Genomic DNA, 20029 nt, shown 5'->3' on the forward strand with positions numbered 1-20029 from the left:
GGGGGAAGAGCACTTTAAGCGGAGAAGAGGCCCTGGGCTTGGAGCTTGCCTGGAGAGCTGGGGAAGCAAGCAGATCAGTGGGCTGCACAGGGCAGGGTGAAGGGCATGGGGAGTGAGCCATGGAGTGAATTAAAACGACTTTCTTTTTTTTTTTAAGAGAGAGAGACTTGCTCTGTCACCCAGGCTGGAGTGCGGTGGCACGGTCCTAGCTCACTGTAGCCCCCAGTTCCTGGGCTCAAGCAATATTAAAGAGTAGCTGGGACTACAGGTGCATGCCACCACACCAGGCTAATTCTTAACATTTTTAAATAGAAACAAGGGTCTCACTATGTTGCCCAGGCTGGTCTCAAACTCCTGACCTCAAGTGATTCTCCTGCCTTGGCCTCCCAAAGTGCTGGGATTACAGGCACGAGCCACTGCACCAGGCCCACAATAACATGATTTAATGAGAACTCTTTGATCCTCATATGGAGACTAGGTGAGGGAGCAGGAGGGGTAAACAAGCAGAGAAGCAGACGTGGAGAGCTCAGCCAGGGTCCAAGCAGGAGACAATGGTAGCCTGGACTGGGATGGGCGCAGTGGAGGTGGGAGATGTGCTCAAATTTTGGAAATACTCTGAATGTGGAGCCAACAAGATTTGCCGGCAGATTAGATAGGGGATGTAAAAGAGTGAGAGGAGTCAAGGATGACTCGCAGGTTTTTGGCCTGAGCCACTGGAAGATAGAGTTGCTGTTATGGAATGGGAGAGGCAGAAAGTGCAGGATGGAAATGGACAGTGGAGGGGGAGTGGGTGCAGGGGTGCAACCAGGAGTTGAGTTTGGAACATGCTAAGTGGAGATGGGGAACAGAGAGAGTTGGAGAGGTGAGTCTGCAGTTCCGAACAGACTGGAGATGAAAAATTTGAGACAAAAGCCACCAGCATAGCGACAACTCTTCGAGGCAAAGCCCTGAATTACAGAAGAGAATGTAGCGGGAGGAGAGATGCAAGGTGGGAGCCTTGGGTGCACCAATATCTACAGGGCAGGGGAGGAGAAAACAGAAGGAGATTGAGAAGCAGCAGCCAGGGAGGAAGGAGGAAAAGCAGGAGAGGGTGGTGTCCTGGGTTGAATGAAGACAATGTTTCCAGGAGGAGGGAGGAATCAGTGTTGATGTGGTCAAGAAAGATGACAACTGTGAATGATCCATGCTCTCTCTCTCTCTCTCTCTTCCCTTCCTTTCTCTCTCTCTCCTTCCTTTCTCTCTCCTTCCTTTCTCTCTCTCCTTCCTCTCTCTCTCTCTTTCCTTTCTCTCTCTTTCTCTTTCACTTGAGGCACGAGCCACTGCGCCTGGCCAAATTAGCCATGGTTTAAGCCATGTGCAAGTGGCCAGACTGGAATAGGCTCCAGAGAGAATGACAGGAGAGGAATTGGAGCCAGTGGGCAAAAACAGCTCTCTGGAAGAGTAATTGGAGGTGAAAGTGGTTAAGATGGGAGAAATAACACATTGTATAGCGGTGGGAATGATTCAGTAGAAGAAGTAGGAGGAGGCGGGAACTGCTGGAGCAAAGTGAGACTGTGAGAGGGTTGGGAACTAGTGCACAGTGGAGATGTTTGCTGAGAGCCAGGCTGTTGGCTGGGTGAGCGTGAGGGAAGGCAGCACACATGCCCAGGTGCTGGCTGGTCCCAGGGGTGGCAGCAGGAGCCAGTGAGTGTTCTGTCCTTACTGCTTCTAGTTTCTTTCTTTTTTTTTTTTTTTTGAGACAAAGTCTCACTCTGTTGCTCAGGCTGCAGTGCAGTGGCGCCATCTTGGCTCACGGCAACCTCTGCCTCCAGGGTTCAAGTAATTCTGCTACCTCAGCCTCCTGAGTAGCTAGGACTATAGGTGCCCACCACCACACCTGGCTAAATTTTGTATTTTTAGTAGAAATGGGATTTTGCCATATTGGCCAGGCTGGTCTTGAACTCCTGATCTCAGGTGACCCACCCACCTCGGCCTCCCAAAGAGCTGGGATTACAGGCATGGGCCCCCATACCCAGCTTTGCTTCAAGTTTCTCAGTAAAAGAAGGAATGAAGTCTCAGCGCAGTGTGAGGTGGTGGTGGTGGGCGGATGTTGGATGTTTGGGGACAGGAAAAAAAGGTAGAAATAGAAGTCTAGGGGAATGAGAGAGGATGGATTAGGGAAATGGAGCAGGATTGCCAGGCAACAGTGGGACCCATGGAGGCTCATGATCTTGAAATGATGAGTGCAGTCAGATTTGCTATGCTGGATTCACCTGTATGGTTGCAGGTGTGGAAGACGTAGTTGGGGTAGAGGTTTCCCCAAGCAAGTATGAGCATAAGACAGGAGGGCTGATGGTGTAGCATGTGAATAATTGTAATGATTTGCCATGGAATTTGAGCCAGGAGAGAAATAAGATGCAAGATGGGTGAGGACCAGGGAAAGGTACTGGAGTTCCAAGGGGAGGTAGAATTGTGGACGACTAGTTGGTGCAGAGCAGTGGGAGTTGCACTCAGAAAGTGGGATGTTGGGATGTTTGGTGCTGAGATGAAAGAGATTCCAGCTATTGGTGGTGATCGGGTCGCGGGCATGACCATGGGAGCGAGCAGTTGAGTATCAGAAGGATCATCTTTGTGGAGATGGGAACATAGACATCAGCAAGAATGAAGACAGGAAAAGCACTGGGGAGACAGTGAGCGGGGAAGGGGAGAGTAGCCTGGGGGACTCCTTAATGACTAACAAGATGTCTAGGCTGACACCTGTGGGTCCAAGACAGGGGGCTTTAGAAAGCAGGGAGGAAGAGTCTCAATGTTGCCAAGGGGAACAAGAAAGACACGTCTCCATCCCCAGGTCAGTGGTGTTGGTGGGGAAGCAGGAACCACCCTCTGAGAGGGTGGTGAGGGAAGCTGGGCTGGGGAGTCTCCCAGTCAGAAGGTGAGGAGACCGAGGAGCTGGGGATGCTTCTGAGGATTATGGGTTCCGCGACCCCGAATCTCAGCTCTAACGCTCGCTCATCGCTCATCGGGTGACCTTGAGCAAGGCACTTATGGTCTCCATGTCTCACTTTACTCCTCTGTAAAGTGGATATGGCAACAGCCATTAGTACCCACTTCACACAGCTCTTAAGAGGAGTGAGTTAGGATGTGTTCATCTTGTAGAACAATGCCTGGAACACAGGGAGCATCACATAAATATTTGCAAAATGAAGAATGGAGATCCAGGGGGCACCATGGAAAGGTTCCAGGAGTTGGGGAGGGCTGAGAGATGGGGATGGAGCAGGAATGAAGGTAAAGGGATTGAAGCAGGGGATGGGAGGTGGCCTGGGAGTCTGGGCTGCTTGCGCTCACTCACAGAACCTGCGATGGAGGGCCTGAGAGTAGTCCTGGAAAAGGAAGAGGTGCACAAAACTCTTCCCACTCCCACCCTCTAGATTAGCATCTAGCAGGATCCGGGAGTGTCTTGCCTGTCTTTCTCAGTTTCCCTAATTCCTGCTCCATCGAGCTCTGCCTAGGCCACCCATGGTGTTCTTGTTTCTACCCCAGCTGGCTAATTAACTCACTCACTAGCACGTTTAGCCAAATGCAAACTCATAATAGTTACATCGAACACAGTACACTTTAATGGCATGCCTTCTGCCAAAGCATCAGAGTAGTGGCCAATGGTAATTTCTAGGGTCTCTTGGAGGCAGAAGCTGGCATCTGAGCTACCTCGGCTCTAGGTCAGCTATGGCAGGAGGCTGCAGTTCTGCTGGTGGTCACTGGGAGGAGCCCGCACTAAGGAAGCGGGCAGGGGAAGGTGAAGGAAAGGCGATCCTGCGGGTGGAGAGGCCTGGGGAGACTTTTCCCACCTGAGTCACTTCTCCAGTGAAGGTCCACGTCAGGCCCAGAGGCTCCACTCAGCTACGGGGCTGCTGCAAAAGAACAAAATGCGGTGGAGAGACTACAAGACTTACAGACCCAGGAACTCCCTTGCCGGCAGCACCCTCCTTCAGGGCCCCTTTGGTCATCTTTATGCTCAAATGCACATCCTTTATTAGAGCTCTGCTTTGCAAATAGTTTCTCCTGGTCTATTGCTTTTCTTTTCATTTTCTTGATGGTATCTTTTGAAGTGCAGAAGTTTTGAATTTTGACCAAGTGACCAAGCCGAGATATGAAGGGGGTGTAGGAGTTAGTCCTGTGCAATGGGAAAGCCTGGGCAGAGGCACCCATATTGGCAAAGACCCAGAGGGAAGGCTGAACATAATGTTTTGAGGAAGTGAAAATGAATGGCAGTGGCTACAGTGCAGAACAGATCACTATTGGCTCATTCATTCATTCATTCATTCAACAAGAATACATTGAGTATCTATTTCCCCTGGAAGTACAAACATGAGGTCCTCTCTAGGGAGCTCACATCCCAGCCTTTGGGGTTAGGGAGAGGACTGCTGTTGGGCAGCTTGGACCAGGTGGCCCTTCTGCCTGGGAGGACCCCTAGTTACAAGGCCCCAGCCACTAAGCTTGGAGTAGGGCAGAAGGTGGGGAATTCCATCAAGCAGGTTGGTCAGATGCAGGTTTTCAGCTCAACCTGACTGCTCAACCTGCAGGGCAGTGAGGGAGGAAAAGAAAGGAGACAAGATCCTCACCCTCTCCCACCTCACCACCCTCCTCAGCTTTCCCAGGCAGCAAGCAGAGGCAGTAACGAGGGAGGCTGTTGCTGTGGAAACCTAGAGCAGCACCAAGCCTTTTCTCCTCATCCCTTCACCCTCCCTGGACCTTACTTCTTTCTGGAGGGAGATCTAGCTCTTGGGTGTGAAGAAGGCAGGCAGAAAATCCAGATTTTGGCTTACTGGAGACTAAAGCATCAGCACTGGAAAGAATGAAGCTAGAAACTCTGGGATGCCAACAGAAAACACAGCAGGGCCACCAGCTTAGACATCACTTTCACAACATAGGACAAAGGCTGCCTGAGGCAATGGGAAGGATCAGGCTCTCTGAAGCCACTGACTGTACTTAATCCCAGATCCACCTTTGCTAGCTTTGTGACCAGGGGCAGTGTCTTCATCTCTCTCAGCCTCAGTTCCCATATCTGGAAAATGGGTATAATAACAGTATTGCCTCACAGGGTTATTGCAAAGGGGAAGGAAGATAGTTCACACAAATCCACTTGTACAATGCTTGAGAAATGTGACTGCTTAATTAGCCAGTGCTGCCGTCCTCTTTATCATCAGCTTATTTGTCAGGCTATGGTGAGAGGCCCAGACTGCACAGTCCCTACACTCCTCCTTCCAGCCTCTCTGTTCTGGGGCAGGCAAGAGGAGAGATGTGAGGATGGAAAGGTCCATCCACTATCCCTCAGACTGCAGCTGGTAGGTGGTGGTGGTTTCTGTCCTTCCTGTGCATAAAAAACAAATGTCAGCCTTGCTTTGTGGGCCAAAGAGGGGCAGTGGGAGATGATGTGAATGCTGGTTGATGAGTCAGGGTTTCAGGTCCCCTCCTAGCTGCATATCTTATCTGATGGGAAAGTGTGTGGCTCTCTTCCTGTCCCATTTCTCCTCCATCCTGGGTTCCTATGCCAAAAGCTGGCAGCTCAGCTGTTCTAGACTTGGGCAAAGTTGTCCTTGGCAACTGGGCAAAGGCTTCAAAAAGAGCTAGCTTTGCTTTTCTGTCTGCCCCATCCTACTGCTCACTCCCAGGCCTCCAGACCTAGCCTGCTTTCATCCACTGCTGCCCTAACTAGCAAGGCCAGCACTTTGCTTCCCACTTCCCCTTCCAGATGACTTAGACATCTCAAGGCCAAAGCCAAATCTCAGGGATGACCCCAGAGTTAGGATGGTCCAGGAGAGCCTAGGGAGGGATGAATTTTATTAATAGCTATCATTTACAGAGCAAGTAATATGGACTAAATATTTTCTATTAAGTACTAGCTCATTTAATTCTCATAAGTACCCTAGGGTATGAGAATCATCCCTAAAGGCAAGAGAAAATTAAGGCCCAGAGAGGTTAAACAACTGGCTCAAGGTCATGGCCCAGAGAGGTTAACTGGCCCGAGGTCACGGTGCTAGTGAGTGGCAGAGCTGGCTCTGAAGCCAGACCATTCGTAACCCTCTGCTTTGCTGGCCCTGAGCCTCTGCTGCTCTGGACATGCTGAGCAGGGGGCAGAGGAAGGGGATGACCTTGCTCAGACTTTAGTCCAGGGACAGCAGCTTCCCTAGCCTTTAGGGTGATGTAGCGGAGAGCAGAGTGGGCTGAGCCAGGAACCCAGGCTGGATCTGCAGCCACTGAGCCTGCATTTCCCAGCACAGCCCAGGGCCCAGTCTGCTCCACCATCCCCATGAGTTCTCAGGAACTGGTCCATAGGGCATGTGTTTTGGTTTGGATTAGAGAATCACTATAGCCACAAGCCATGTCCTAGGAAAAGATGCTACGGTTGGGGAGCCACCCCCACCTTCTCCCCCGACTCCATGACCCCCAGAGTGCACAAAGCCACAGCTCCCGCCCTGCCCTCTTGCCATTTAGCTTTCCCAGTAGTTTCAATAATTAATCACCTTTTTGTAAACAACAGGTAAGATTATCTCCCATGGTTCTGGACTTAAACAAACAAGCTGGGATTCCTGGTCCTGGGCATCAACTCCCACCTCCCCTTCTTCCTTCTTCTCCAGGTCTCCTGCCCTGCCCCCACCACCCCTTGGCCATTCTCACTCAGGGCCCCCCTCTCAGTGAGGTTCACTCTCACAGCTAGGGGGCTGGGTACTATTGGAGGAGGTGTCAAGAGAGGGAGGGTGTGTCACTGGAATGAGGGGCTCTGGTTCACATCCTTCACCACTGACATGTTCGCTGGCCATAAATCTTTCCCTAAATATCAGTAAGCCCTTCCCTGCTCCATACCATCCTCAAACTCCTCAAATCTTCATGACAAAGAGTGGTTTGCTCAGCTTTACACATGGAGAAATTGAGCCTCCAGCAGACATGGAGATTTGCTTAAGTCTGGGGAAAATGGTGGATTGGGGATAGAACTGGGGTTTTTGGCTCCCCACTCACTGCTTTCAGTGACTCCTTAGCCTGGGAGGGGGTCGCTGGAATCACCTAGAAGGTGTTTAGTAAATCTAGATACTCATGTTCCACCCCAGACATTAAGCATGAGGATCTCCAGTCAATTATTGTGTGCAGCCAAGACATAAAAGCACCAGACTGACATTTCCAGGGTTATTTACACCTAGAGAAGGAGTTCTTGATGACCCAAAAAGTTTTCTCACTCTTCCTAAATAAGGAGAGAGGGTGGGAAGATGTGGGGATAAAGGATGATACCTCACTGCCTCTTAAACCATGTCACAGTGTGGCAGTTCATGAGGCTGGTCCTTATATTCTCCTCCCATGCAATCTCTGCCCCCTGCCCCAGCTGGTCACAAATCTGTGGAGAGTTGGCTGAAAATCTACAGAGGCCCACACCACCTCTTCCCTGGAAGTTCCAGGCTCTGGTATTCCTCCCATTACCCCAGAGGCCATTGGCCTGGCTACTTCCTCATGGTACCCTCTGTTCTGCCCCACCAGACCCCTTATTCAGTGTTGCTTGCCCCACCCCTACACAGCTTGAGCCACTTCCTCCTGGACTTGGGCGAGCCTTGGTCTCATCAGCATTTAAAGCCCCTCAGTCCAGCTTATGGTCTACTCCTCTGAACCTTCTTTCAGATGACCAGCCCTGTCTGCACCTTGTCCCCACCCTCTTCACACAGCTGGCCTTGCAACCACTGCCTGGGACTATCCTCTCACTTTTCCACGCACATGAGCAGCCAGCTCCCCAACAAATCCATGGGCTCTTTGATAGTAGGGACCATGTCTTTCTCTTATACTTTCCATGGTTCTCCCAAAGACCATCACACAGTCAGCCTCAATAAGAGACAGAAGGCCTTTTACCCGGAGACACACTCAGGAGTAGGAAAGAATAAAATGTAGGTGGTTTGCACACATTTGCACAGTGCACAGAGTACGTGAGTCCCAAATTTTTGCCCCCACATAGCGCACATTGGTTACCAAGTTTCCCTCCCCGAGTCACTGCAGGGAGTGGAGGGAGCATACAGCTGCAGGTAAGGAGACTGGGTGTGCATCTGGCTCTACTGTTTATCAGCTGCTATTTAACCTCTTGCTATTCAGTTTTTTTCTTGAAGATCATATCTGTCCTGCATATGCCAGGGTGGTTATGAGGGTTAGTTAAAGGAGATAGTGCATGGAGACTCTTTCTGTAAACTGTGCTACAAACGTAAGTTGTTGCTTTTGCTGTCCTCTTCATAGGATCGAAACCAGCCTTCCCTCAGAGGTCCCCGAACGTCCCCTCCGCCACAGTGGCTCCTGAAGCCTCAGCATGTGGTGAGAGGATTGGAGTTCCACCTTGCCATTGGGCCCATGATGTAAGCAGGGCAATGATACCGCTGCTCCTGGCTGGGTCCAGCAGGGCTCTCAGTACCATGGACAGCACCATGCTGGGCAAAGGCATTTCCGCTTCTGCTGCTCTCTGCCAGGGCTCGTGGGCAGGGCCAGGCAATTCTCGCTGGTGCCTCAGCCCAAGAATAAGAATAATAGCTAACACTTATTGAGTGAGTTCTATGTGCCAGGCCCTGTGCCAAGTCTCTTCAGGTGTCAACTGGGTTAAACCTATCAGGTTGCATGTGGAACACGGTTGATGCCCTCAGCATCCTTTCCCACCTCTGTGCCTTTCTATCTTGCAAAAGCTGGAAAGTTAAAAGCTACATTACCAACACTCCCTTGCAGCTGGGGTTCTGGATACAGATTAGAGCCCATCAATTAGACATGCTGGAGATAGATTTACAAGGCTGAAGGGAGGAGAGGGAGGAAGAGGCCATCTCCCTGGTACTCAGGCGTTCTGCTGACAAGCCATGTCAAGGACAGGAAGGGATTCTCTGCAGGAAGTTCAATGCCCAGTCTCTGGCTCCCAGGGAGGGGGTGGTGTGAGAGGCAATTGTGGTAAAAGCTGCAGCAGTTTTCTTATCCCTGGGTAGCAGGTGAAAGGACGTGAACTCCATGGCTCCGGTAATGGCCCTCCTGACTGGGAGAGAAGTAATTTGTCTGGAGGGACAGTTCTGCTCTGTTCTGAAGACCCAGTTTCTAATTTTTCCAGTGACTTCAACACCCTGCGGTTCCCTGTATGAATCAAGCTGACTGCAGCCTCATGTCCCAGTCCTGGTTTTACTTAAGATTCCTAGAGTGTTTTTTGTTTCCTATACAAAGACCAGGCAGGTTATATTATTATCCCATCTTATGAGTGAGGAGTTTCAGGCCCAGAGAGGTTAAGTAACTGGCCTAAAGTTACACAGCTGGAGAGAGACAGAGGCAGGATTGGAATCTAAGTGTCTGGCTCCACTACATCATGCAGCCTGTGAAGGCACAATCCCAGGAGGACTGTATTTTTGGGGTACAAGAGGATGGCCTCCCACATCTGTACTACATCTAAGGGACTCTCAACTAAAGAGAAGGACCAGGCAGCTTCTATGATTATCCCATCTTATAAATGAGGAATTTCAGGCCCAGAAGGTTAAGAAACATCCTCTTAACATCTCTGCGAGTGGCAGCGGGAGCTGGGATGCTGTTGGGAGAGAAGGTGGCCACTTGGACCCAGGCTGGAAGCTGAGTGTGTTGGCTTCCCCACCCCATCCATCTCACCTCTGGTACCCTCCCAGAGATGCCTCTCCTTGGCAGGAAGTTTCTTTTCCTTGTCCTCCAGATCCTGGACCACAACCCATGTCTTTCTGCCCATGCCCCTGAATCCGTGAGCAGCCATGACGGTGCCCATGTGGGGCTGGAGACAGAAGGCAGAGACAGCTGTGGGGATGTCACAGTCATCCAGGCCCCTGGGAACTGGGCAGTGACTCAGGGAGACACGGGGAGGAGGACCGGTGACTCCGTGCCTATGTTAAAAAGGTAAAATAGGAAATAAAAATAGCAGGACACAATGCTGCTAAATGAAATGATCTGGATTCTAAAAAGAAAAATAAAAGAAAAAAACTAAATTATATCACATGCTTTTAATAGTCCTTAACATTTTTTTCTGAGTTTGAAAAACTATTTAATATGAATATGTATTGTTTCTAATTAGAAAAAGATCATATATTAAAAGGAAGGCTTGAGATTGATGGACATCCACGTAACCAGCTTTCCTCCTGCATCAAATCTCTCTTGCCTTCCTCAAATGCCCTCATTCTGATCAGCTCCCACTCAGACTTGTTGACGGGGAGTAGAGGGTGGAGGGATGGAGCTCTCACGGTGACATGCAGCCCAGTGGTTCCTGTGCAGGCTGCCTACTCAGAAGAGTCAAAGCCTGAATCCAATGCCACCTCCTCTCCCTCCCCTGTCAGGATCTGGCTGGGCCACATGCAGGCAGATCAAGACTTGACCTTGTACCATCGAAGCCAAGGTGGCCACCAGGTCCCTGGGCGTCTGCCTGGAAGCCAGAGGCAAGCCCCCATCCCTGCTCCACCCCAGGTCAGTGGCTCCTCCTGACAGCAGTGATACTGTGCTGACTACAGCATCAAGTCCCAGGGGCAGAGATCAGGAAGGGGACTTGGAGGCCTCCCCAGCACAGCTCTTACTAGGACAGGCAGGAGCAGCCTCCCCAACCCCCTGCCCCACCCCTCCCACCTCCCTACCCCAACATCAATGGATCAGTGGAAGATGGTGGCCACTGTGGCCCCTCTAGTCATTTTTTGGGGTGGTCTAAACCTAGACTCCTATAGGGAAGGGAACAAAAGAGAAATGGTAGCCTCCAGGAGGTGGGGGGTGGGGTCCTGAATGGGCCTGGTCTCTACCTCTGAGCCTGACGGAGGGCCTATGTGCACTCTCCTCCAGGTGACAAAGTATGTTTACAAAGTCATCATCTCACCTGGCCCCCAACAGTCCTGCCAGAGGAGAGGTACCAACTGTCCCCATTTACAAAGGAGGATGCTGAGGCCCAGAGTGGGTGCACAGCCTGCCCAGGCTCACACAACTAGCAGCTGAGCAGTGGGGGTGGAGATCTAAAGCCAAGGCCTGAGCTTTTGCACAGCTCCCTGCTCCTTCTGACATCTGAACTCTCGGGTCCTGTCCTGCTCCAGGGCAGAGGCTGGGACTAGGGGAGGCCCTCTTGGTCCCAGGAGCCTCTCCAGTCTCACCTCCCCCAGTTCCCCACGAGGAGTCTCAGCTTCAGCCAAAGGAAGGCCCCTTGCCCATCAAAGGCCTTGGTTGTCTCTGCCCCCTCCATTCCTCCCCTCTGTGGAGGACCTTGATTCTTGCCCAACAGGAGTGCTCCATTGGCAAGGCCCAGTTCAACTCTGCTTTCTTCAGGCAGCCTTCTGGGTACACCCCCAGGTCTTGGTGATCTCACCCTCCCTTCCATCCTACTGTTCTCACTTACTCTTTCCTGAGTTCTCACCCGGGTAGGGGTTGCTAAAGAGGATGAGATGTGTTCCTCCCCTCCTCAAGCTCATTCTAGAAGGGGAATGAGAAAGGCCTTGGCTGAAAGGCAGTGACAACGCAGTGTGAGAAGGGCTCGCAAATGCACCGAACCCAGTCTGCAGTGCCCAGGGAGGCCTCCTGGACCAAGCTGTTATGGAATCAGCTAGAAGGGCTTTCTTTGCTCTCCTTGACTTGGCCACCAAGGCCTGGGTGTGCTGCCCTTCCTAGTGTTCTGGCTTCATCGTGTCAAACTTCCCCCTCACTTCCATCTCTAGCCTCCTAGGTTGTTCCCTCAGTTTCTGGAGCATTGCCATCTTCCCTCCTGCCACAAGGCCTTTGTATATGCCAGTCCCACCACCTGGAAGGTTCTCCCTCCCATTACTTGACTCATTCTCCTCCTGGTTAATCTCAGCTCCATTTTTGCTTCCTTAGGGAAGAGCTCAGGCCAGGCTCAGCTCCCCAAGTCCCATGCCTCCGAGCATCTTGGGAGGCAGGCATCATGCATGCAGTAAATGTGGATTTCTAGTACTGGACTCTCTGGGCCCAAGTTCTGCCTCTGCTACTTACTAGCCCCATGTCTTTGGGCAAGCTTCTTAATCTCCCTGTGCCTCAGTTTCCTTATCTGTAAAATGGAGATGTTAATAGCACCTACCTTATTGGGTGGATGTGAGGTTTGAGAGAGCCAACTCACATGAAACATTAGAGCAGTGCCTAGCACATTGCAATGGCTCAATAAAGTTAAGTGTAATTTTCCTTGTTGTACCTAGTACATTCGATGTTGTTTACGGAATGACGTAGCAGATGGCTGACTCCCCACACCTCCCCGCAAAGGGAAGCTCCTTGACAACAGAGCCCTTGGCTGTGTTTGCTGATTATTTCCTCTGCTGTGCTGGATAGGGTTGAGTGCTTTACAAATATTTGCAGAAGAAAGGAAAGACTGGCAGTGGGTTGGGGTAGCACTCATTTGGCCCCCATGATGTCAAACCCAGAGTGTTTTGGCTGGAGGAGATCTTACAAATCATCTAACTTAAGCCCTCCTTCCACAGAGGGACAAAAGGAGCATTTCCCTGGTCTAGTCCCAGAGGGCTGAGCAGCCCTTGCCCACCTCTATCTCCCCCTAGGGCTTTGCTCAAAGCCTATCATGGCAAAATCTCAGACTGGGACATCTGTTTCTGTTTTGATTTTTTTTTTTTTGAGACCGAGTCTCGCTCTGCCGCCCAGGCTGGAGTGCAGTGGCCAGATCTCAGCTCACTGCAAGCTCCGCCTCCCAGGTTCCGGCCATTCTCCTGCCTCAGCCTCTCAAGTAGCTGGGACTACAGGCGCCCACCACCTCACCCGGCTAATTTTTTGTATTCTTTTTTTAGTAGAGACGGGGTTTCACCGTGTTAGCCAGGATGGTCTTGATCTCCTGACCTCGTGATCCGCCCGCCTCGGCCTCCCAAAGTGCTGGGATTACCGGCTTGAGCCACCGCGCCCGGCCCCGATTTTTTTAAAAATGTGGTGCATCTCATATTTGAGTGTTGTAGAGCAAATACATTCACCACAACTGGGTGAAGCTGCAGGATCCAGTTCGACCCTGAGTTATTGCTGCAATTCTCGTCTCTGTGGTAACAAGTCCCCACTAAGTCTTCAGCCAGCAAGGCTGGGCAATGGCTCAGCTCAGCTCCTGCAGGGCCCCTGGGCTAAGATGCCAGCAGGCAGGCAGCATGGTTCTCCCTCCAGCCTCTCCCCTGACTGCTTCCTCCGTAGGAGTCTGGAGGGGGCAGGAAGGAGTAGAGGGAGGTGAAGCAGCCAAAGGGATACAGCAGCAGCGGCCCCAACCCCAGAGTCAGCTCCAGCTAGAGCTGGGTTGAAGGCTGCCTGTGGGGAGGTGCCCACCAGCAGGAGCAGCCTATTGGGGCCATCCCACCCCACCTCCTGCTGCTGCCAGGATGGGCTCTGATCAACCAAAGCTCTGCAGCCAGTCCCACTCAGATCCAACCAGCTGTTGACAATTTATTACTGTCTAGATAGAGTCAGCCTTCACTGAACACTTGCTCTGGGCCAGCCCTGAGCTAGGCGCTGAAGAGGCAGGGATCCATAACATATGGCCTGTCCTCAGCAAGCACATAGTCAGGTGGAGGAGACCCAAGTGGTGTGAAAGCAGCCAGAATAAACGACAAGTGGTGCGTGGCCAGGCAGGAAAAGCAAGATGCAGACGGCACATGGAGAATGCTGCCTCCTGCGTGTGTCTGTTTCCTCTAGAAGGATGCACAAGAAACCGTTGCCAGTGCTTGTCTTCCGGGCGGGGAACTAGGTGGTGAGGAAGCAGGGTGAGCAAGCCTTACCTTTCACTCTGTTCTCTTTATTGCTTTTTTTTTTTTTTTCCCGAGATGGAGTTTCACTCTTTTGCCCAGGCCGGAGTGAAGTGGCAGGATCTCGGCTCACTGCAACCTCCACCGGCTGGTTTCAAGCGATTCTCCTGCCTCAGCCTCCTGAGTAGCTGGGACTACAGGTATGCACCACCACACCTGGCTAATTTTTGTATTTTTAGTAAAGACAGGGTTTCACTATGTTGGCCAGGCTGGTCTCTAACTCCTGACCTCAGGTGATCCACCCACCTCGGCCTCCCAAAGTGCTGGGATTACAGGCATGAGCCACCACGCCCAGCGTCTTTACTGCTTTTTGAATTTTGTACTATATGCATACCTAACCGTTTCGAACAAAACAACAAAACCAAACTGAAAAGCAGCATCACCAGGTAAATGTTGTAATAAGGATGTAGGCTTCTCAGTGCTGGACACCCAGAGAGGAGGAGTGGATAGCTCTGACACTCAGGGACTCTCTCTCCTCTCAGGAGCTCAGAGTTCCATGTGCTAGGTAGAGGAGTGTGTGTGTGTGTGTGTGTGTGTGTGTGTGTTGTGTGTGTGTGCCTGTCTGCCTCTGTAGCTATGTGTTTGGGATGTGTAGAGCTACTGGGCTGAACAGTTTCCTTCCAAAATGCATGTCCACGTGGAATCACAGAATGTGACCTTGTTTGGAAGTAGGGTCTTTGCAGATGTAATTAGTTAAAATGAGGTCATACATGATGAGGGTGGCCCCTGAATCCAACAACTGCTGTCCTTAGACGAAGCCATGAGAAGACAAAGGGAGAGACTGGCGTGAGGCAGCTACAAGCCAAGGAATGCCAAGAACTGCTGATAACACCCAGGAGCTAGGAAGAGGCAAGTAAGGATCCTCTCCTAGGTCCTGCAGAGGGAGCACGTTCCTGCTGACCCCTTGATTTCAGACTTCTGGCCTCCAGGACTGGAAAAAAATAACTTTCTGTGGTTCTCTTCTGTGGTAATTTGTTGCAGAGTCCTAGGAAGCCAATACAGTGGGTCTATGAACTGGTGCTTGTGTGTTTTGAGGTGTGTGTGTCAATGTGTTTGTGTGTGTATCTGAGTATGTTTTGAGGGGTATTTGGTTGTGCTTGGGAATGTGTTTGTGATTATAATTTGGATTTTAGATGCTTGTGTTTTGGGTTGCATGCATATTTATGTGTTCATAGGTGTGCATGTTGAGTTGTATACACTTGTGTGTTTTGGGGCTTGTGTGAATGTATGTGATTTTAGCCAATGATCTCTGGGGTCTCCCTTAGCCGTGTCATTCCAGAAGTCTGTCCTGGGGCCCCTGCTGCAGGTAGCACGTAGAAGGGATGCTGGGCAATGGCAGTGGGGATGGAATGGACTCAAGGCCAGGTGGGAGCAGCATCCTGTCTGGTCTAGGACCACCTGGGAGAGGACAGGGGCATCGCAACTGCCCCCATCGCACTCGCCCTGTCAGTACAATGATCTCAGCCTCGGGAGTGGGGGTCCAGTAGGAACCATGTCCTGGGGGCCCAGCCCCAGGGCCTTCTTGGAAGCCTTCAGCAGAGGAGAGACCCCCTCACCCCCAGAGACACTCTACCTCCTCTCCTCTTTGGTGTTAGTTTACAGGAAAGTGAACACACACCCTTGAAACATTACAGCAATGGGTCTCACACTTTGGTGGGTCACAATCAGCAGCAGGGCTTGTTACACCACAGATTGCTGGGCTCCACCCCAGGGTTTCTGCTACAGCAGGTCTCGGGTAGCGCCTGAGAATGTGTATCACCAAAAAGTCCCTGAAGGATGCTGATACCACTGGGCCAGGGACCTCACATTGAGAGTCACTATCCTAGACCACAGAACAGGAGAGGGAGGCTCCTCTTCAGCCTCCTCATTCGACCCCCCAGACTTTGGTGTGGGCAACCTCGAGTTTGAGGACAGGCCCTGGGAAAGTCAGGCCCCAGCTGATTCTTTCAGTCTCACTGCCTCTGCCAGCTGCCCACCCATCATTCACAAAATAGTTTATTCCGCAGATTACGGTCCGGACTCTGTTCCCCGAACTCGAGGTGCCTACAGGCAAGACACAAGGCTCTAGTGGGTACACAGACCCCTAAGGAGACCATAACAAGACCGCATAGCTGCACTCTGGAGCTCTGTTCAGGGAGTACTGGGAGCACAGTGGAGGAGCTCCTGCCTCAGAACTGGAGAATCCCGAAAGGCTGCCTGGAGGTGCCAGCCAAGCCAACTCTTAAAATATGGATACCTTCTCTTTTGCTGTGGATGTGACCACAAAACATTTCCCACTGGGTTTTCTCTCTGCTACCTTGCTCTTAGCCAGCCTATTGGGAACATTTTATGAACGCTTTATTAAACTGTCACCAAAAAAAAAAAAAAAAAAAAGACAAACAGCACTAGATCACTTGAACTGAGCACTTATTACCCTTACTACCTGCCAGGGTCTGTGCTAAGACTCTGGAAGCACAAGAGCACCTCTGTCCTCACATCGCCACCAAGATGGGAACCATTGTTCTTAGTGGGATTTGAACCTAGCCAGTTGGCCTCAGGCATCACATTCCTAGCCTGAGGACACATTCCTACCCTGTGGAGGACAGGGCAGAACGGTCCAGGAGGAGACCTCGGCATGCATAAAAGCCAGCCGAGAGGCAGATGGGGAGCGGGGGCAGGACAAGATGTGAGCCTAGTTCAGGTCCCCTGGATGGAAATGCACCACCCCTCAGGGGCAGCAGAGCCGGGATGGGCGCCAGGTTGAAGCCTGTTTCTGGGCTCTGGCGCCGTCTGTTTAAATAGGGCTGGAGCCACGTTGGCTGCCTTGTGTGCTCTCTGAGTACAGCTGGTCCAGTGAGGGGTGGGAAGCAGATGGCAGAGGATGTGGGTCTGGCTCACAGGGCCTCACAGGGCCTGGGGGCCATGAGGGACCTGAGAATCCCTGCTATGCTAGTGGGAGCTCTCTATTCACAGCTTTGTTTGTGATGAAGGTTAGCCCTGCAGGGAGGCTGTGCCAAGAGGCTGAGGGGTGGTGGCTGGCACAACCTCCATGACTCATGGTGGCCACACATCTTAGTTCCCTAGCAGTCTCCATGTGGCTCTGGGGATCACCATAGCCTCCTTAACTAGAGCACAAGCTCCAGGGCAGGAGCCAGCCTCCTGTGACCTTGCTCCTGCCCTTTGGGTAGGGGATCAGGAAAGCCACAATGATCCAGGCTGAATGAGGACTTGAATGGTGACCTGCAGCCAGATGATGGAAAAAGAGAAAGTGAACTGCAGCTGCAGCAATAGGTATTTCAGTCAGATACAAGGAAGCACTGGCCTGGGAGACTGAAGGGAGTACTAGCTATTTCTGGGGGAAGAGAGGGATCCCTCCTTCTGTCTGCGACAATCTGCCTCTCTGGAAAAAGTACAGTGGGGATTTCTCTCTCCTCATCCCTCACCAGCTCCTCTATCATCTCTCACCTACATTTTAGTCTCTTCTCTCCTTTCCTGCCTGCCTCCACTTCTGCCTTCGTTGCCTGAGTGGGCCTGGCTTGTCACAGTGTCGCTGGAAGCCTTTGAGTAGGGACACAGTTCAGCCAGCGTTCACTGAGTCCCACACCTGCTGGAGGTGAAGGAGCCCAGGCCCTGCCCAGAGCACTTCCAGCCAGGTAAAGACACAAGACAGGAAAACCAGTGCCAACACCCAAGGCAGAGTAAGAGCCACACGCTGAGAAAGGAACAAACCAAGTTGTGCGGCTCAGAGACCACAGCCCCAGGGATCAGGGATGGCCTCCGAGAGGTGGCATTTGGAGAGTGGGTGAGATATCTACACTAACAGAAACCAGCGGGAACAAGGATAGTCTGGGCAGAGGGACAAATGAGAGGAAGAGGGAAACAGACAGTGGAGTGTTCCAGAAATGGCAGGCAGATTAGCTTGGCTGAAGAAGTGGGGTGAGAAGGGTCTGGTGAGATAACAGGCTTGGGACCAGATCATGAGGCCCTGAATCTTGGCTGAATGATTTGCACTTGATTATGTAGGCAGTGGGGAGCTATTGAAGGTCTCGGAGAAAGGGCATGACATTATCTGGGCTGGGACTAGAAGAACTTCTAGATTTTGCTGCTATCCTAGGATCTCATGAAAGGCACTTGGCCTTGATTCTGAGCCCCCAGGCCTCTCAGGAATCCCCAAAGGGAGCAAACAATCTGTGTGTCTCAAATGTTGCCTTTCTGGTGAGGTCTGTCCTGACCATCCTATTTAATAACGCAGCTCCTCTGGCACTCCTGACTGCCTTCCCTTTCCTTCTCTGTGTTTTTCCCCCCATTGCATTTATCTCCTTCTAATATACATCATCCATAATACGTTGTTTATTATCTGCCCCATTTGAATGAAAGCCCCCTGAGGGCAGGGTCATGTTTGTTTTACTTGCTGCTGCCTAGTCCAGTGCCTGGAATCCCAATAGATTCGTTCATTTTTCAAGTGGATAAAGAGAAAAATACCATCTTGCAGGAACCAGCATGCTCTGATTTGCCCCCTTCCTGTCCCTTCACTGCTGGCTTCCTGGGCTTGGCAGCACCGAGCCTCCAAGTGGAAAAATCTCTGAGAAAACCAGGCAGAGCTGCGCTGCTTCTCTCCCGCACTTCCCAACCTTGCCAGGAGTCTGGAAACATTTGAACTGTTTCCTGCTTCTGCCAAAAACCACCACTATTTTCCTTAATCTCAGAGCGGAGGCCAGGCGAGGACAATTTCCCCACCTAAGGAAAGCTGGAAGTCAGGACTGAAACAGCTCCACTCGGCAGCCTGGAGAACAACTTTGATGGTCTGATCAGAATCGCTGCAAATTCCCAAGTGCCCACTCCACGCATGCAGTGGCTCTGGGCATTTTGCACCATTTTGCCATCACCCCGACTCTACGAAGCGGGTGTTATCCTCCCCATTTCACAGATGGGAAAATAGAGAAGTTCATTGACACGGTTGAGGTCTCTCTACCAGATGAGGAGGCTGGTCTCAAATGCTGTTCTGTCCTGCCCCAGCCCAGGGCTTGTTCCTCCGTAGTGTGTGGCCTCTCTTGCCCCACAGGGGCTGAGATGCAGGATGGAGCTAGCTGAGTTCTTTGTCCAAGATGCCAGATCATGGGCAGTCTTTGCTGGCCTCAGGCTTCCCACCTGAGCCATGGGAGCCAAGGTTTTGGCCACAGCCCCATGATGAATGAGGACCATGATGTCAAGTCTGCTGCCTGGCCTGAACTCATCAGAGAGTACACATTATAACTGCGGTCACTGTCTGTCTGGGCAATGGCCAAGTGTCCTCTCTTGACTCTGATGTGGACCAAGGCTAGAGCCCAAAATAGGGTTCACTGCATTTGCAGACCCAGTGGGTCCAAAGGAAACTATCCCTAGCCTTGTGTGTGGATCCAGGGCCCCATATCCAGGTCTGCTCCTGGCCAGGCTATGGTTGGGGAGGTAGAAGAGCTTGGATCAAATCCCCAGATGTTGGCTGTAGGTGACTGCACTTCCATTCCTTAGGGACTCAGTTCACCCACCCTGAGGGTGGAAACCCTCTCCCAACAAACATTACTGATTCCTTTTTACATGCAAGGCAAACAATATCTGTCTCTGCCTTCAAGCCCTTAAAGTGAAGTTAGAGCACAGTCATTAACTAGGCAATGGGGAGCCACAGATGGTTGTAGAGCCAGGGACTTGGATGTCTGCACTGTGCCTTAGGGAGGTTGATCAGGCAGCAGACTATGGCTGGGAGAGAACAGACTTTTGCAATGATCGGATCTAATGTGTTAAGCACTTACTGGGTGCTAGATGTTGTTTCGAGCACTTTACAGATATTACCATAGTTAATCTTCACCCTAGGCTACTATTGTTAACCCCATTTTACAGATGAAGAGACAGAAATACATAGAGATGACAAGGCCAGTAGGTGACCGAACTGGGATGTGAACCCATCTGGCTCCACCGCTGCCTTTTCTAGTAATTTTTTTTTTTTTTCTTTTTTGAGACGGAGTCTCGCTCTGTCACCCAGGCTGGAGTGCAGTGGCGCCATCTCCGCTCACTGCAAGCTCCCCCTCCTGGCGATCTCCCCTCACTGCAAGCTCCGCCTCCGGGGTTCACGCCATTCTCCTGCCTCAGCTTCTCAAGTAGCTGGGACTACAGGCGCCCACCACCGTGCCCGGCTAATTTTTTGTATTTTTAGTAGAGACGGGATTTCACTGTGTTAGCCAGGATGGTCTTGATCTCCTGACCTCGTGATTCGCCCACCTCAGCCTCCCAAAGTGCTGGGATTACAGGCAGGAGCCACCACGCCTGGC

At 51.5% G+C, this 20029-nt stretch overlaps 1 protein-coding gene across 13 annotated transcripts in view; it reads right to left on the minus strand.

Moving 5' to 3' along the window:
- The window catches only part of TMEM63C (transmembrane protein 63C), an 84529-nt gene that overhangs the window by 40534 nt on the left and 23966 nt on the right, over positions 1 to 20029 (minus strand). For 11 of the 13 annotated variants that reach the window (XR_004431481.1, XR_004431482.1, XR_004431480.1 and 8 more), the window contains one exon: positions 3825 to 3887. The gene's annotated coding sequence lies outside the window, so the exon portion shown is untranslated. The remainder of the gene's footprint in view (positions 1 to 3824; positions 3888 to 20029) is intronic. The other 2 variants (XM_033187304.1, XM_033187300.1) reach the window with 1 other exon arrangement.

Source organism: Trachypithecus francoisi, unplaced genomic scaffold (genome assembly GCF_009764315.1).
Source record: "Trachypithecus francoisi isolate TF-2019V2 unplaced genomic scaffold, Tfra_2.0 Lachesis_group3, whole genome shotgun sequence".
Lineage (NCBI taxonomy): Eukaryota > Metazoa > Chordata > Mammalia > Primates > Cercopithecidae > Trachypithecus > Trachypithecus francoisi.